This window comes from Triticum urartu, chromosome 7A (genome assembly GCF_056163025.1).
Source record: "Triticum urartu cultivar PI428250 chromosome 7A, HENAU_Tu73, whole genome shotgun sequence".
NCBI classification, from domain to species: Eukaryota; Viridiplantae; Streptophyta; class Magnoliopsida; order Poales; family Poaceae; genus Triticum; species Triticum urartu.
In genome coordinates this window covers 697,551,793-697,569,191 of record NC_141879.1, presented here as the reverse complement: position 1 = coordinate 697,569,191, position 17,399 = coordinate 697,551,793, and the positions used below count along the sequence as shown (strand labels likewise).

Sequence of the window (17,399 nt, the reverse complement as noted above, 5' to 3'; positions counted from 1 at the left end):
AGGCGTGCGAGCAAGACGTCATGTGAAGTGGAGGACCCTACGAGCTACATGGCCGCGGATGTGGAGTAACCGCAGTTCCAGCTGAACTGCGACACGGTTTTAATGATTAGAGTCACTATTATTAGATTGCTCTGCTTTCCCTGTGATCAGAGTTCAGACTTCAATTCGTTTTCAGCAACAGTTGGCATGTATATATACTGCCCATTATGCAAAAAAAACAAATGAAAAGGGCAACCCCTATTTGGCACCGCACATGAACATCCTCAAGAGGGCCACCGGGGGTGCGCCCCAACCATTAGGTAGTCAACACACACGAGCCAAATGTGATTTTTCTTGGGATACAGAGTGACTAAGGAGGCCAGGGATTGAGATAACGATCAAGAGAGAAAACGAATAGAGGATTGATAGAGAAAAACAACCAGTGACAGAGGCATGGGGTGGCTAGCATGAGTCAGGAGCCTACCCAACATGATGAGTTTGCTTGTATATACACAAAATTACTAGCGATTTTTTTCCTACGATGCCCTCCTCCCTCAATACTAGGACTTGAGAAATCCTGCCTCAGACAGTGGAAACAACACTAGAGGAAGGGAAACCAAATATGAGAGAAGGGATCAAAACAGAGGAGGGAGAGTAGTGTTGGAGCACAGAGACAGATGGCGGATCAAATTGAAGAGGGAGGGAAGAGCCGGCACCACGCCGTCGGTCGTCGGAAGTCGCCTCGAACGCGGTCAATTCGGGCATGATATCCTCGCTATTCTAGCTGGGTGATTAGTTGGACCTTAAGTTTTTTTATTTGAAACAAGCTCGCCCTTAAGTTGATGCTAACGAAATGAAAACATTGCCGATGCATGTCCCTTTGCACCAACATATTTTCTTTTTTCCTTTTTTTAGAAGAACTTTTTTTTAGAATACATATTTTTCCCTAAGATATAAGAGACGACACACAACCTAACATGACCAAATGGGCCGGTCCGCTCATGTGCGCCGGCCGGATAGCCCGTGTGCCCACGCAACCGCCTCTGCCTCGACCGACCTAGCTAGAAATTTCCCGGTCCGCCTCGAGCACCCGAGCCCAGTCTGAGGCTCCCAACGGTAATATCTCCGCGCCGCGCCGCGTTACCGACCGACCGAGACCGACCCCTCCTGTCTTGCCCACCCGATCCGGATCCAGCCCCAACCCACCACCACCAGCGCCACTTCCCTTCGATTTCCGCCGCCCGCCGAAGCCGTCCCCAGCAAGGACCCGGCCGGCGGCGCGGCCTCTTCCCCGGCGGCCCGCCCGCGGCCAGGCGCGCCCTTTCCTCCCTCCCCGCGCCCTGGCCGTGGCCGGTCTGCTCCTCCTCTCTTCGTCCGGGGCCCCGGGTCATGGCCACCTCTCGCCTCGCCTCCTCGCGTCCGGTTTGGATTCGCTACTCCTCGATTCGTCGCCCGTTTAGGCTTAGAACCGCGCCTGATTTGGTTCTTGCCGCTCGATTCGTCCGTTTTGAATTGCGCCTGGTTTGATCTTGCTCGTCCTCGCTCGCCGTCGTCCGGTTCGATTTTGCTCGTCCTCGCCGTCGCCGTCCGTGTAGGGTCGCGTCCGGTTTGATTTTGCTCGTCCTCGTCGTCGTCCGTGTATAGTCGCGACTGATTCGATTTCGCTCGTCCTCGCCGTTGTCCCGATGCGCTCGCGTGTTCTTGGTCCGTCTCGCCTCGTCGGGGGTCTCCTCCGTCTCGTTTGCGTACTAGCAATTCTGTCATCGTGCGCTTTTGTTATCCAAACTACCAATCCTGGGTTTCGTGTTCGCGTCGGTTATAGGAACGAACGGGTCCGGTTTCGAAATTGGATTACGGCCGGAGACGGGGAGCAGTGTTTGTTTATCGTGCTAGTTCAGATCGATTCCTCTGTTCCGTCACCTACGTTGTTCCTGGTGATTTTCAGAACTCAAACGTATTGCTCTCCTGTGATACTCTGTCAATTCTTGGCCATCTGTCAGTTCTTGTTGGCCCTCTGTCAATTCTTGAGTTCCAGGGTCTGTTAATTCTGGACTTCTTGTTGTACCGGCTAGGCGTGTGCGCTCTCATCCTAGATTCAGAGATGGGGTGATTCCTTGCGCTTGGTCTTTGTTTATGTTCTTTCCAGTTTGTTTCTTTTATCATGCTTAGCTTGTGTGTTCCGAGCAGAAAAGTTTTACAAGAGTGCAAACCCATGTGGTCTGCTGCTTGACTAATTGAACACCTGCTGATGCTACTGTTGGACAAGGTTCCTTCTTTTCTTCCTGATGTTGCTATTTCAATTCAAGTACTCATAGGAGTTCTAGATGAGCTGCTGCTAGTTAGTTCCCCTTAGACTACATTCTAGATTGCATAGCATAACTCCAGAATTTTGTCATTGCACACCTGGGCATATGATTCTGTTGTGAGCATAACTCTAGAATTTATTTATCTGTGAAAGCATGTTCATCACATGTTTTTTTTATCAATGCTGCTAACTTCTGCCATGCCCCTTTCCTTTTGGACAACAATATCAATGAACCTATAACATGGACATGTGCTGCTTGTTTTCTTGTGATGATGGTGATCCAATTGAGTAGCCCAACTCTTATGCTCTGACATTTGTTAATCCCCAGTTAGTGTGCATGAAAAATTATTGTTTGTCATGTTAAATTTTATGGCATCAACTCAGTATTGTGATGACTTAGTATTTGTTTAGTGTAGATAGTTGACTTCCTTTTTCTTAAATTTTTAGTGATATGCATGTTTTGTTATGTCTTATGTGGATATCATATTCTTTTTTTGTATTACTAGTGTCCAGTCAATGGAAAATGCTTTTCTTGCTTTGCCTAGACTTTGTGACAATTAACTTATAGTGCGATCATTGATCATTGAGCTTCTGACACCCTATTCCATAAGATTCTGTTGTAATGTTTGCTAGATCATTGAGTAGTTAATATTGATTCTGAGTTTGTTGGATCATTAACTTCTGTGTGTGCTTTGGTTATCTGAGAGACACTCACTATCCTGTGTTTCATATTCGTGGCGAAGCGATGAACGATTATGTTTCGTGTCCCTGTGTTTCGTGTTCGCCCGTCTGGTTTTGGATTTGGATTGCAGAGACGGGGAGAGGCCAAAGCAAGGTCAGTTTATCATGTTCGCTCAGATCGGTTCCTCGGTTCCGTCGCTGCGTTGTTCGTCGGCGATTTCCAGACCTCAAACGCATGCGCCCTTGTGATACTCTGGTTTGGCTCGCTGGTCGTTATGGTTGTTTGTTACGGTTGTTCTTATGTTCTTGAATCACCCATCTTATAAGCAGAGATGGGGTGATACATTATGGTTGTTCTGATGGTTGCTTATTTAGTGTTCTTTCCAATTGGGTGGTTCTTGTCATGCTTTGCTTATGTTCCCAATGTCTGTCTTTCCATATATGGGGATGCGTTAGGGTGCAAACCGTGTAGGCCATGGTGTGTTTTTACTAGCTATGGTGTGTTTTATACTATCTAATGTGGAAGGTGGAAATATTGATATCACTTCTGTGTTAGTATACTTGATATGGTGTGTTTTATTCAAGTAATTAACCACATCTCTTACAAATTTTCCTTGAGATACATGTTTATATGGCAGGAGTGATTGTCTTGACGAATAATCATTTATGCTAACAGACCAGTACTTGATCATAGGTAACAGACCAGTACTTGATCATAGGTAACAGACCAGTACTTGTTAGTGCAGACAACTGACTATTCTTTTTTTCTGAACTTTTTTTTGATATGTCTGTTATGTGGATATCATATTCTAATGCTTTTCTAAGTATTTAAGGTATAGACATGTGGATCTGGACATTTCACATTTGCTCTTTATTGTGTTGCTAAGGACACTGAACGGTTTGTCTGGGCCACCGCACAGCCTGGCTAATCAGGTACACTTGATTTTATGTGTAGTTGATGTTCTCTGCCACATCATGCTTAACTTGTGTTTGCCAAATGGATCTCCTGGAACAAATTATTCGTAATAAATGAACAAATTGAAGAAGAAAAACATGTGTCCTGTTATTTTAAAATGGTGTATTTACCTTGCTGGCTATCTGCAGAACTGTATGAATTTGAACAACAATGGCCGAGGGCAGTACAAATGCTTAGTGGTATTGACTTGGACTCAGGAATAAGGTAGAAGCAAAGCTTTTGTCTCTCTTTACATGTCATTGGATATTCTAAGCTTTTGTCTCTCTTTACATGTCATTGGATATTCTAAGTCTGGGAAATCTGACCATCTTCTTAAAAACCAGGATGCTTGATGACAAACAAATTATCCAAGTGCGTCCAGATTGCACGTCTCTATTTGGAGGTTAGTCCCGTTTTAGCCTCTGTCGTCATTGCATTTTCAGCTGGACTAACGTAGTTCTTCATTTTGTAGGATGATGATGCAGTGAATGTTGAAGCTTTTATCAACAAAGCCTCATTTTTTGTCACAAACAGCAACCAGGAAGGTGTGAACTTGTAATACAAGGTTTATTGGTTCAGAAACGGTTTAATAATCTATCTGTCTACAACTAAGGACAAAAATTTAGTTCCCTTCTTATATCTCTTGTAGGTATGCTATGCAAGAATTTTAGATCTAAAGCGTAAATTCTTGGAAGCTGCACTTCGATACTATGGTATCTCTCAAATTGAGCAACGCCAAATTGGGGATGAGTAAGGCTTACTCCATTCAGTTGTAGATTTTTTTTTCTCTCTTCTGCAATTTACTCATTTTTAATGTTCTGTCTTGTATGGTTCTTTGTTGCCTTGCCGGTCTAGTGGTGCCTAATTTCTATTTTACACCCTTCAGATTACCCTACTTGATACTCATGTTTAAGTATTGCAGTGGTTATTAGCAAGTCACGTTTGGAACTGATATGGCCTCCATATTTTATTCTCAAAGATCTTGATGGAACATAGTTTCTGTATTTTCTCTGATAGATTGACGAAAATGCTCTTTAGCAAGCTCTTAGTGCTGCTGTAACATGCACAATATTGTAACTGATGAGAGGCAACCACCGTTGCCAACTTGAAATCAGTTTACTCATTCAAGTTCTGGAATTTCTTTATAGCTTTCTGGGTTTACTTCGATCTTGCATGTATTAGGTTTCTCCTTGTGCCCCTATCTATGTCGGTTTCTTGTGCACAATATTGTAACTGATGAGAGGCAACCACCGTTGCCAACTTGAAATCAGTTTACTCATTCAAGTTCTGGAATTTCTTTATAGCTTTCTGGGTTTACTTCGATCTTGCATGTATTAGGTTTCTCCTTGTGCCCCTATCTATGTCGGTTTCTTGTGTGCAAGTGCTTCATTAATGTGTGTGTGACTTGTTGGTGAATATGTGTGTGGCTTGACTCTGTGTGTGTGTGTGTGTGGCTTGACTCTCTGTATGTGGCTTGACTCTCTCTGTGTGTGGCTTGACTCTGTGTGTGACTGTGTGTGGTTTGATTGTGAATATGTGTGTGGCTTGACTGTGTGTGTGACTCTGTGTGGCTTGATGGTGAATATGTGTCTGGCTTGACTGTGTGTGGCTTGACTCTGTGTGTGACTCTGTGTGGTTTGATTGTGAATATGTGTGTGGCTTGACTGTGTGTGTGACTCTGTGTGGCTTGATGGTGAATATGTGTCTGGCTTGACTGTGTGTGTGTGTGTATGTGTGTGTGTGTGTGTGTGACTGTGTGTGAAAATTGCATTTGTTTGATGGTGTGGCTTGTATGCTTTGCTGAATGTTTGGTTGTATAACTTGTGTTTTATATTTCACGATTGATTGCTTTGCTGTTTGTTGAATGTGAACAGACCTAGCACTATTCTTTTTTCTGAACTTTTTTGTGATTATGTCTTATGTGGATATCATATTATTTTTTATGTATTACTGTTGTCCAGTCACTGGAATAATGCTTTTCTAAGTATTTAAGGTACAGACATTGGATCTGGACATTTCACATTGGCTCTTTATTGTGTTGCTAAGGACACTGATGGGTTTTGTTTGCATAAAACGCAGGTATTTACGTTCTTTATATTTTGCGATGCTGATGTCAAAATGTTTATTTAGCCAAATTGTGCTACTTCCGGGTACTTCTGTTTTTAGATGTGCTGTATCCATAACTACCTATTGGCACCTGATATTTGTGCTCAAAATGCAGTATGGAGCAACAAATTGGTCTCATTGCAAGGTCACTACCTGGACGTATAGGCAAGCAATGTCAAGAGAGGTATTCTTTTGATTGTTTCATTTTCATGATTTGCTTAAATGCATTTTCCCCTTTGTGCAAGACAAACAGGGGAATGTTTGCTAATTCAGAAACACACTGGTTACATAAAGAGCTGATTGGTTATGAAGCTGATTTCGAATTCATACATAACATCTTAGGTGGCATAATCATCTGAATCCAGACATACAGAGAGATGCTTGGACTATGAGGAGGAACATGCATTTATAATGCCCAGGGAATAAATGGGCAGAAATAGCAAAATTTCTTCCTAGAAGGTACTACCTTGGTCCTCTTTGTTACCAGATTCCTAACATGAATGATGTAGCCCCTGCCACTTCCTCACTCTTTCCTGAACATCATACCATGCATCAGACATCTGAATATTGCAGGAATGGGGTACTTACATTTGTGTAACTTCTATTTGTTATCAGTTCTTCTCACCTATAGCTAAAGCAAGACGACAAACCAGGTGAATTATTGGAGTTGCAAGATACACAGACTCAGTAAGTTCCTATCTTGATAACTTTGATATACACACAGGAATAATTACCTATGTTGTTATGATCATAAACTGATTCCAAGTATTTTTGACTCATATGATGCTTATTACATCACAGGTCATCTTAATCTTCTTTTGTAAATATGACTGCTGGTGCTGCTGGTAACGTAAGCTACTCTTCTTGCTTCAAGAATAATAGAAACATCATTTACATTGTGGAAACTCACATTTTAAGTTGCTCATGTCATTTTTCAGGCTATCCATCGGCTTGTAACTCATGAGAGGCAACCACAGTTGCCAACTTGAAACTATATATTGTAGGTACGAATGGCTTACCTTAGCCAAAATTTCTATAAGAATGTTGCTCATGTTACATGCCTTGCTTTCTCTAGTAAGTAGAATAAGAACGCATTTAACATTTCTTTTTTGCCCATAGGCCTACAAACTTGTGGGTAGTGATGAAGATAATCACTTAATCAGCCTCTAACCAGCTTCCTGTTTTCAGGAACGAAGATCTGAATCACCCTCACCCCTCGAGAGAAATCGTTTAGTCATTCAGGTTTTGGAATTTCTTTATAGCTTTCTGAGTTTACTTCGGTGTTTCTTGTTGCTTTCTGTTTGTGCCCCTATCTATGTTTGTTTCTTGTGTGCAAGTGCTCCATTCTGTGTCTGTCTGACTGTTTGTGGTTTGACTCTCTTGTGTGTGTGGCTTGACTGTCTGTGTGTGGGACTGTGTGTTTGCCTGTGTGTGTGTGTGTGACTGTGTGCAAATATTGCATTTGACTGTGATGTGTGACTCTGTGTGTGACTGTGTGAAGCATTTGATTGTGATGTGTGACTCTGTGTGTTTGCCTGTGTGTATGTGTGTGTGACTGTGTGCAAATATTGCATTTGACTGTGATGTGTGACTCTGTGTGTGACTGTGTGAATATTGTGCATTTGACTGTGATGTGTGTGACTGTGAATATTGCATTTTGGCAATGACTATGTGTGTGATTGTGCATGGCTTGACTCTGTGTGTGTGTGGCTTGTATGCTTTGCTGAATGATTGGTTGGTGTGGCCTAACACTGCCTTTGCCGGTCCCAAGCCCGGATGTGAAAATGTGGAGGGAGCTGCAATTACCTCCTTTGTATTGTTTGCCTTAGAAGTGTGAATATTGCATTTTGACAATGACTGTGTGTGTGATTGTGCGTGGCTTGACTCTGAGTGTGTGTGCCTTGTATGCTTTGCTGAATGATTGGTTGGTGTGGCCTAACACTGCCTTTGCCGGTCCCAAGCCCGGATGTGAAAATGTGGAGGGAGCCGTAGTTACCTCCTTTGTATTGTTTGCCTTAGAAGTCTGGATAGAAATTACTCTGTCCTAACTCCTAATTGAATAGTAAATCTTCATATAATGTCGTAGCATGTGATTCAACCTCTGAAATGCATCCTTCCTTGCTATGAAAAATCTAGCAAGTGTAATTGTCATTAGAATTTGTCCCATCTCCTAAATTAATCTCGATGGTTTCTTAAATCTTGTCGGTCTGATCATGCATGAATCTCGACGTCGCAGGTGTCCCTCATTTGTCTGTCACTCGCGAGTGCGTGTCGGGTTTATTTGTCGTTGGACTTTTTATTCAGGTTGTAGGCCGCCCACTCCTTGTTTGGACTCCGACCCGTGTGGGGGTGTCCTTTTCATTTGTGTGTCATTTCTAGAGGGGATGAGCTGTCGAGTGTGTGTGTGGGAGAGAGAGAGGGGAGGGAGGGAGAGAGAGGCACATTTTCGAGGAAGAGCGGGCACCTCATTCCCGTCCAAAAACCGATTCTCCTTAGTGTTCAAGTGCGGTTGTGCGGGGTAATGGGGGAGAAATTGGTAGCCATCCATCCCCAGAGGGGGGTGAATATAATCCGTTTGTCTTCGTATGTTCGCTTTTTTTGGCAGTTTAAGTTATGTTCCTAACTTCCCGTGCGTGCTATTTGTTCACACCCCCACTATCTCTATTTCTAATGTCTGAGTTGGTGAATAGTCTCCATGGTTTTTTTTCGCTGGGTTTTTTTCGTCTCTCCTCCCACCACCCCCTCCCATCCTGGTCCATCGGTTTATTTTTCTCCCCGCTCTTTTACAACCAGAACATTCCTAACGTATAACAAATCATGGATCTAACTTTCTTAAGTTATGCAAATCAATCAACCCCTTTTATTGGTGCAATTTGTTTTAGGAAACAAATAACAGATTTTCAGAAAACAAATAATAAATTTTAATCTAACTTTCCTAACTTATTCAAATCAATCGATTTCTCTCATTAGTGAAATTTGTTTTAGGAAACAAATAATAGATTTTCAGGAAACAAAGAACTGATTTTAAGGAAATAAACAAATAATAGATTTGTGCTCCTACGCTGACCTCTGAGACTGCCAGCGTCGGCGCCATCACGAAGAGAAAACGGACGATCCCATCACGAAGAGAAAACGGACGATCCGGTCGACGACCACACAGTGAGGCCCACTCGTGCGAAAAAAACGGACCACGACCATGTAGCGACGCCCCCTCGCACGAAAAAAGATCAGACGAACCAGGGAAACGAGGCCACCCCGCATGAAAAAATATCAGGCGAACGAGGCTCCCTCTCTCCATTCCTCGATCTCGTCCTCCTGTCGCTCGACCATATTTTTTCTAGGGTTCCCATCTCCGCCGCCCACCGTCTTCGCCCGCCCGCTGCCGCCCCTCCCCTCGACTTGCCTCCGCCGGTGAGGCCTAACCAAACCTCGGGGTTCTCCTCCGCTGTTGTCACGAGTGGTCAAGGTCGACAAGGAGGTGATGAATCTGCACGCCGGCCTTCTTCCACTCCCATCCCCATCTTCCTCGGTACTCGATTTGGAACGACACCTGTGGAGTGCGAACGTGGCGAAGGGGACCTAGCGAGGTGTGCGTGTAAGAGGACCTGGTGTCCCCGGCTTCCGAGGCGGCGCAGTCCATGATAGGGCGGTGGCCTTCTTCAGCGACTTCTTGGGCTCCGTTGGCCCTGACCCCCCGCTTCGTCATCGACGACAGGTACGGCCATGACCCCTCCGTTGTTGACGTCACATGGCACATCAAAACGTAAATTAAATTCATGTCAGCTATTTGTCGCCGTTGTACGCAGGTAAAGCAGCTCTGCGGAAGCCGCCGGCCACCAGGATCAGGTACGTGAGCAGCTGCATCCATCCATCTTGCGAGTTAATTATCATAAATAAATGCCCAACTGATTCCGTTGCTTTGCAGATTCTGTAGTGCAGCCTCATGTGTGAAGCAACAAAGTTATGATCTGGTGACAGAAGTCCTTTGAACGTGGACAAATCAGTACCAAAATTGATTTGGTTCTTCCAATCTGTGTGTACAATGTTTTTTCTGAGGAGCAAGTAGGTGGAGCACATGAGTGACGATGATACCCCAAACTCTCACTAACTCTTAGCATCTCATAATGTGATGTCTATAGGAGATGGAGCAGCGCCTTGTTGATGCATGAGCCGATGCGGTCTGAATCAAGCCTGTGCGCATCTTGGTGAGAATCATTGGTCTGGTTTGACCATATTTTTTGGACTGCATTTTGTGGTTGTGTGTGAAATTGTGTGCGGTGTAGGATCTGCACTGTACGTGGATTGCAATTGTAGGACTGATGGTAAGGCTTGATCAATGAACATCGACATAATTTACAATTTGATCTTGATTAAGCACGTGCGATGGCGTAGTCTCTCTCTGTGTCGCTGAAAGGCACTTGGTGGCGAGGGCGCACGCGGAGATGCGTTTAGTAGGGGCCCGACGAGTGGGTAAGGGCGGGCGTGGAGATCACTATTCCTGTGTCAGCGAACATAATACAAGCATGTGTGACGAGGACGAACTTGGCACATGCAATGGTGGGGAGTGGCGGCGATGGTCAGGTGGAGGAGAACACGAGAAACGAAGCCATGCGGCTGCATCAGGCATGTATAGCTGATCAATGACTATACATATTTTTGCCCGAATGGTTTAGATGGTCTTAACTGGAGGTATGTATGTGCTTTCTTTAGATGCATGTATTCTCTTTTGATTATTGGAGAGAAGAGACCTAACTAGGTTTGCAATGGCACAAAAGAAATATTTGAGTCTCAGTTTCTCATGTTCATGTAGTTAATAACACAGCATATGGATTAAAGTAAAGATCGCCTACATTAATTCATCACTATGTATTTGCTGTAAGAGGAAATAAGTGAGTACAACGACATTGACTTTCAGAGTACAGTGTTATGTATTGTATTCGTCAATATATGGTCCTCCGACATGCATGTGCTGCTTTAAATTGTTTATTACACAGAACCCTTCAAAATTATCTTATAATCTGCTTATGCAAGTTTGGTGCATTTGGGTCGGATCAGAGGAAATCTACGGGAGATTTGCATGAGATAGCAATAGTGTGGCCCATGAAACAGCAAAAAATCATCAACGTGGTGTATCAGATGTACATTGACTTTCAGAGCACCATCAACTAGCTTGATCTGGTGTCCACTCGAATAGAAAAGAAGATGAAGTGCGTGACCATTGTAGCTACTGTTTAATTCAGGTATATACATTGATTGTTCATGCAATTTTTTTCTATCATTTAACCAAATGACGAATGTGTGCATCTGAAGAAGGACTGAGGGTGAGAAGAACAGTTTGTGCGGCTTGGAGTGGGTGAGAATTTTCTAGCCGGTAATTAGGGATTTCCAGCAAACGCCGCAGAGCAAAAATCCATGTGATCAAGGTACCTATGTTTTCTCAATCCTACCAGGAAAGTTTTCAGACTATACTGGTTCCAAGTTGAGATTGTTTGTAGAGAAATCCAGATAGTTGGATATTTAGTACCATACTGGGTTTTATATATTTAATTGGATTGTAATTTCAGAAAGATTCAAGACGGATGGGTCGGCTCTGTATCAATAGTGTGTGCACGGTCTGTATAAAACGCATGTGGTTTAGTTTTTCTTAACCGGCTTCCTGTGTGTTCTCTTATCAGTGCATCAGGTTAAAAATATTGGTTCTAGCTGAAATATCTTTCCCCCCTGCAGTTTACACCAAGTGTGGCATTATGATTTTCTTAGTGGACCAACTGCGGCAAGATCGATCTGCCCAACAAGTCTGTTGATCTTTCCGCGTTTCGAACGTGTGCCGGAGTCAATAGGTGAGATTTTTTTTTAAACCCTTATGCTAATTTAAGTAATTAGTGGACTTGTATTGAGAGTTTTATGGTTTGATTAGTGTCTCAGGGAAAATTTAATTGGTTAACTAATTAGCTCCAATGTTTCTAATTCTTGCTGACTTCTATGTAACTAAGACCGTTTGTTTTCAGGTTTAATATTACGATGGTAATTCTCCTCGTCATGTGTTTTTTTATTTCATGGAGTGATGATAAAGGAGTTTCTTTTGTCTACGGCTTGTTTCCAGTATATAAAATGTGTACCCCAACAATATGTGGTAACATATGCGCCATAGATTTGATGTGGGAACTGTCTTTGCGCAATATAACATCTTTCTTAACACCACGGACTTTTGGATAAATAATCCATATATATTTATGGTCACAAGCTTGTGAGCATAGCTAGCTGTTTATTGTAGTATTTGGTTCTGTGTATATGTTTCGTTTGCCATACAAATAAATGAACGTTAGTTTTAATTAAGATAACATCTCAATTTGGTTTGTACATCGCGAAGCAAGTCGGAAAATATCTACTAGGGGGAATGTTTTTGGGGAGGATTCTTGTGGTTTCGAATGAGGAGGTAGCACCCTGTTTTGTAATGCTCAAATATATTCTACTTAACCACCTAGATTCCCATTTGTAGAAATTTTACTTCCATGTGTACAAGGTCACTTTGGTTGTTGTTCAGGTCCAGGCTGTTTATCATGCCATGAGAAGAGATGTGAGGATGAAATAGATCTTATGAATTACGATTACTTATTCCTATATAGTTCCTTCCATTTTGTAGCACCGACTTCCTATTGTACATCACATTGATATGCTTACAATTTGCTAAAATTGTATGCTTTAGAATGAACATTATTGCTTTACATCATTGCCTACAGGTACAAATCTCAAGATTTGAAAAACAAATGGGTACATATTTAAAAAAAACGTGTGAGAAGTGGGGAGGACAACGATTTGGTGGTGCAAGTGTTCGAGGTGGCTAGGAAACACAACATTCATCGCTAAGGATGGGGGAATATATGGGGCTCACATCAGCAATGGTAGCAGGCAGTGAGGATAGGCATTAGACACATGATCAATGTTTATATATATAAGTGTTCAAAAATATGATTCTATATATAAATTAATCTGAACATAGAATAAGATCTGAAATAGTGAACTTCTGATTTTATTTGATCCTCTTAATTTGTAGTTGGGATAGTTGTTTTCCACTTTTTTGTTCTGGAACTTATATACTAGCAGGAGAATATTAGGACAATTTAGGTGGCACCAGATCAAGCCCGTGGTAGAAAATGATGCCTTTGTTAATTGATTCATTTACCTCCGCTAGGCCCGTAGCAACGCATGGGCGTTCTACTAGTATATGAAGTATTTGTTTTGAATTTCACATGAGATGACTTTGGTCAATGATGTAAAAATGAGTTATTGCTCATCGGTTCAGCTGAGGGGGGCGGTGCCAGTATGTGCTTTTATGGGGTCAAAAGTGTGCTATTTTTTTTAGCATTTCTATTAGTTTAGTGTCTATTTTGTGCTGTGTACATGCTCCTCATTACCATGAGGGATAATGGACCTTGTATGCAGATTTTTGGCACTCGGTTCGTTGAATATACTAGCAAAAGGGCCCATGTGTTGCAATCGGAAAAGAAAATTCTCCAACAGCCATGACCACATTTTGCTGCATCACCGAGATACAATATCACTCTCAATTTCATGAAATCATGAACATTTTTTAAACTCTTGAACATATTTCAAATCGTGAACACTTTTACAAATTTCCGAACATGTTCTTAAATCAAGAACATTTTCTAAATTCATGAACATTTATTCTATTTGCAAATATTTTTATAAAATTGTCAACATTTTTAAAAAAATCTTGAATCAGCGAACATTTCTAGAATCGACAAACATTTTTCAGGAAATTGGTGGAACAATTTTTGAAATTCACGAACATTTTTTTGATTTAACTTAAATATTTTGAGTCATCCTAGATTTTATGAATGAATAAACTATTTTGTAAGTTACGAACAGTTTTTGAATTTTTAGGATATTTTTTCATTCGTGGACATTTTTTGAACTGGTTGAATTTTGTTCAATTTCATTAACATTTTTAATACACTAACTTTTTGAAAAATTGTGAACATTTTTTAAAAAAAATGGAATATTTTATGATTTCCCAAGCATTTTTATAAAAATTTGGAACATTTTTTGAATGAGCAAACATTTTTTACAAAATTGCAAACATTTTTTAATCCACAAACATGTTGTGATTTATAAAAAAAATATTTCAAAATTCTTTTTAAAAAACCATAAATTTTTGAAGTCCCAAATTGTTTAAAGTAGAAACAAATGGAATAGGGAAGAAAAAGAAAAAAAGAACTTTTATTTTTAAAAAAGGACTGTCGGGTGCGCCGCGTCTTCTCCCAGCGCGCAAAGCGCAGTAAAGGCTGTCCTAGGCTGGCATTCCCTTGTCTAAAACGTTTTTTATCACTTATAGGTGGTATTGGTGGGTAATATTTTGCAACTTTGGCATTGGTTTAGTGATCTGTCAGTTCCTTGCAATCTTTCATTTTATCATTGTTCTTTTAAGTCATTGTATTATTCATCAGTCATCTTTAGTCAAATTCAAACCCTCATTCAGTTAGTTCAGTCGTCTCAGTGCAGGCAACGGTAGTAGGTTGCCATTTATCTGCCAAAAAGACAAGTGTTGGCAACAAGCAAGTAATGTAACTACATGGAAGACTAAAACTAGTATTGATAGTTTATATATTGTTTCAGTTTCTTGTTGTAATCAAAGGAAGAATTTGTGAACATAGTGGCAGTGAGTTAGTTGCTTATGTGCACGAGCCAGTTGTAATGATGTGTTGGTTGCGCCTACTCTGCTAAGAGAAGACCAGAGAAGAGTGTTGATATTTAGACAAGTAGAGATGCAAGAGGAGGAGCAGCCAAACACATCCTTACAATTGTTAGAAATAACTCGTACTAGCAAGATGTTCTTACAGTGTTGTGATTCTCGTGCAAGGAGAAAAATTTTGTTCTTTGTATTTGGTCACTGATGCCACCTAGAGCTATTAACTTGTTCGGAAAGCATAAGCACCTAGTGTACATTTTGAACCGCATTAGGTCAATTTCAGAAAAGAAATGCCATTCTTACCAATCTGTGTTTCCAATAGATTCAGTGTGAACTTGTTGTGTCCAACCAAGAACATGTGCAAACGCAGCCGTAGCGGCTGAAAATGAACTATCTTCAACAGCTGACAAGAATATAAATGTCAAGAAACTATATTAGGAAGCAGCCAAGCCGTCTAAAGTAGACATCAATTAAATCGAGTGCCAATGTATAAAATGTTGTTAGAGTATTAGATAAAATGGATAGAATTATACTCCCTTTGTCCAAAAATTCATGCCTCAATGTCATTTTTGCGACCCCCTCCCCCGTGACGGAGCACCCCTGCTCAGCTCTCCTCCTCGTCGCCTCCCTCGTCCACCTCTCCTCCTTGCCGCCGCTACCCCGTTTGGTGCCAATTGAAAGCTCGTCACCCCCTACTTGCAGATTCAGTCAAACAGAAGATTTCTCTGTGCAGGTTCTCTATAGATGAAACAGAAGATTAAAGTGATCGAGCAGTAGATGGTTTACTTTTTTTATATAGGAACATTGCAAGTTTTAGGAATAGATGGTTTAGCTTCTTTTCAAGATGCACTTCTACTTCGAAACGTTGCAAGTTTCAATGAAAGCTAAACTTGCAATGTTCCTCCTTTAGAGTTGTTGTGAAAAACTTACCAAATGAAATAGAAGTTCAGTCAAACAGCAGATCACTCGCAAAGGAAGATTTTGTCATGCTATTCACTAAATCAAGTTTCATGCAGAAGATTTATCTGTTCATGCAAACAAATTTTAGACAGTTGAAACTCAAGGAGTATATTGATTCTTTCCTTTGTTCATGTTGTTCACAGAGTGCCAGAATTGAATCTACAATGTTAGACTCTGACATCGTTGATGCAAGAAGTTCTTGGAGTGGATCAGATAAGGATGAAATTGAAGCTTTTTCAGATGGTATGATCTTCAGATATTGTCTACTCCAATGTGGTCAACATTTCTTAAAGGTGCAACTTCTTCCATCAATGTGGACGATTTGATCATGCAAACAAGGTCTCTTTGTATAGTGGGTGCTCCCATCACAGCTAGTCTTATACTCACTCTTCCTCTTCATCACTAACAATTAACATTCATTTGCATCTATCTTCTAAAAGAAACCAAATATTAATTTCAATGCAATTGCTTGAAGAGGGTGCTGCAAACTTGGTCATCTGTGGTTCCTGAAATCATGGCAAAATTTATGGACATTGACCATTTAATTGATGTCTACATTGACCATTTATGTTACTACTCCATTGTTAACTTGATCAGCACATCGTTTGGCTAACCTTCATATTACTGTACTCCATTGTTCATGTTAGTATCATTCAGAGCAACAAAAATTTGTTAATTGTTATTGCTAGTTATTCAGAGCAACAAACACCGCTAGTTCATACACGAATCTTATAAAATTTGTGTATTCGGAGCAACAAATGTGACTAAACATTACTAGTTACAGAAATTGTTACTGAAATTTCCCCTTGTCAATTCCTTAGGAACTGGAGATAATCTCTGTAGACATTTCTAGGTGATCTGCAGTCGGTTAGGGACTGGAGAGAGAGTTTGTGAAGCAAAGGTCTAGAACATTAAACTCAGGGTTGTTATTGTAATAATTGAATGTCAAGGTCGATTTATGCCACAGCTTCTCGAAAACCTTCATCATTAGGAAGGGCGTGTGGTTTGACCTTATCCTATTGGATGAAGATGGTTGTTCCATCATCTTCGCCGGGTCACTTATCTTGAGTTGCAGGGATCACTTTTTTCATGAGATAATCTTTGTAGACATTTCTGGTTACTTTCACTGATTTCAGTTCTTAGTCCCCATTGCTCTGTTCTAACCCGCTCTAACAGCCTCAGTCTCTTCGACAAATGCCAAGTATCGATCTTTCCGTTGAATGTCACCACCCCATCGCCGTTGTATCTTGGCTTGGCTCATCCACTTTACAATGGATAAAGCTTACTGTTCCGAGAGAGCATCCTATGTCAGAAAGCAAGTTAAGAAGAAGGGGAAGCACACAACACTAAGTTGCTTAGAAGATTAGCCCCATTTCAATCGCGGCAATGCAAGCAGTTCAGTAAACCTCCACTCTTATCCAATATATTATATCTAATATTTCTATATGTAGCAGGAGAACCTGATAGTATATGTTTTAGGAACATTTTCTTGTTTTGCGAACCTTCTAAAAGGTTTCGGTCTATTTTTTTGTTTGATCCTTTTCCTACTTTTTTCTTTGCCCATTTTTTGGATTTTTTAAGAAGGTTCCTTTTATCTTCTTTACCGGCTTTCTCTTTACCGGTTAATTTTTCATGTTTTCGTAAAATGATTGGAAAAAAATGTTATATTTTTAAAATATTCAATTATTCAACAAAATCATGCT

General features: G+C 41.1%; 2 long non-coding RNA genes across 5 annotated transcripts; both read left to right on the top strand.

The window, feature by feature from the left end:
• The first annotated feature begins 1,100 nt into the window (after positions 1-1,100).
• Positions 1,101-7,766, top strand: LOC125524030 (uncharacterized). Of its 4 annotated transcripts, none has more exons than XR_015611167.1 (12): positions 1,101-3,684; positions 3,853-3,898; positions 4,070-4,145; positions 4,265-4,323; positions 4,393-4,465; positions 4,570-5,999; positions 6,142-6,210; positions 6,369-6,485; positions 6,642-6,713; positions 6,828-6,876; positions 6,965-7,030; positions 7,215-7,766. It is a non-coding gene; the product is annotated as an uncharacterized LOC125524030 (long non-coding RNA). The 4 variants fall into 4 exon arrangements; XR_015611166.1 differs by having other exon boundaries at positions 3,799-3,898; XR_007290515.2 differs by having other exon boundaries at positions 1,116-3,898; positions 4,570-4,670; positions 5,914-5,999.
• Positions 7,767-7,984: 218 nt separating this feature from the next.
• On the top strand, positions 7,985-11,939 carry LOC147961723 (uncharacterized). Its single transcript, XR_015611007.1, has 6 exons — positions 7,985-9,741; positions 9,833-9,872; positions 9,952-11,266; positions 11,337-11,449; positions 11,591-11,638; positions 11,754-11,939. It is a non-coding gene; the product is annotated as an uncharacterized LOC147961723 (long non-coding RNA).
• Positions 11,940-17,399: the final 5,460 nt, after the last annotated feature.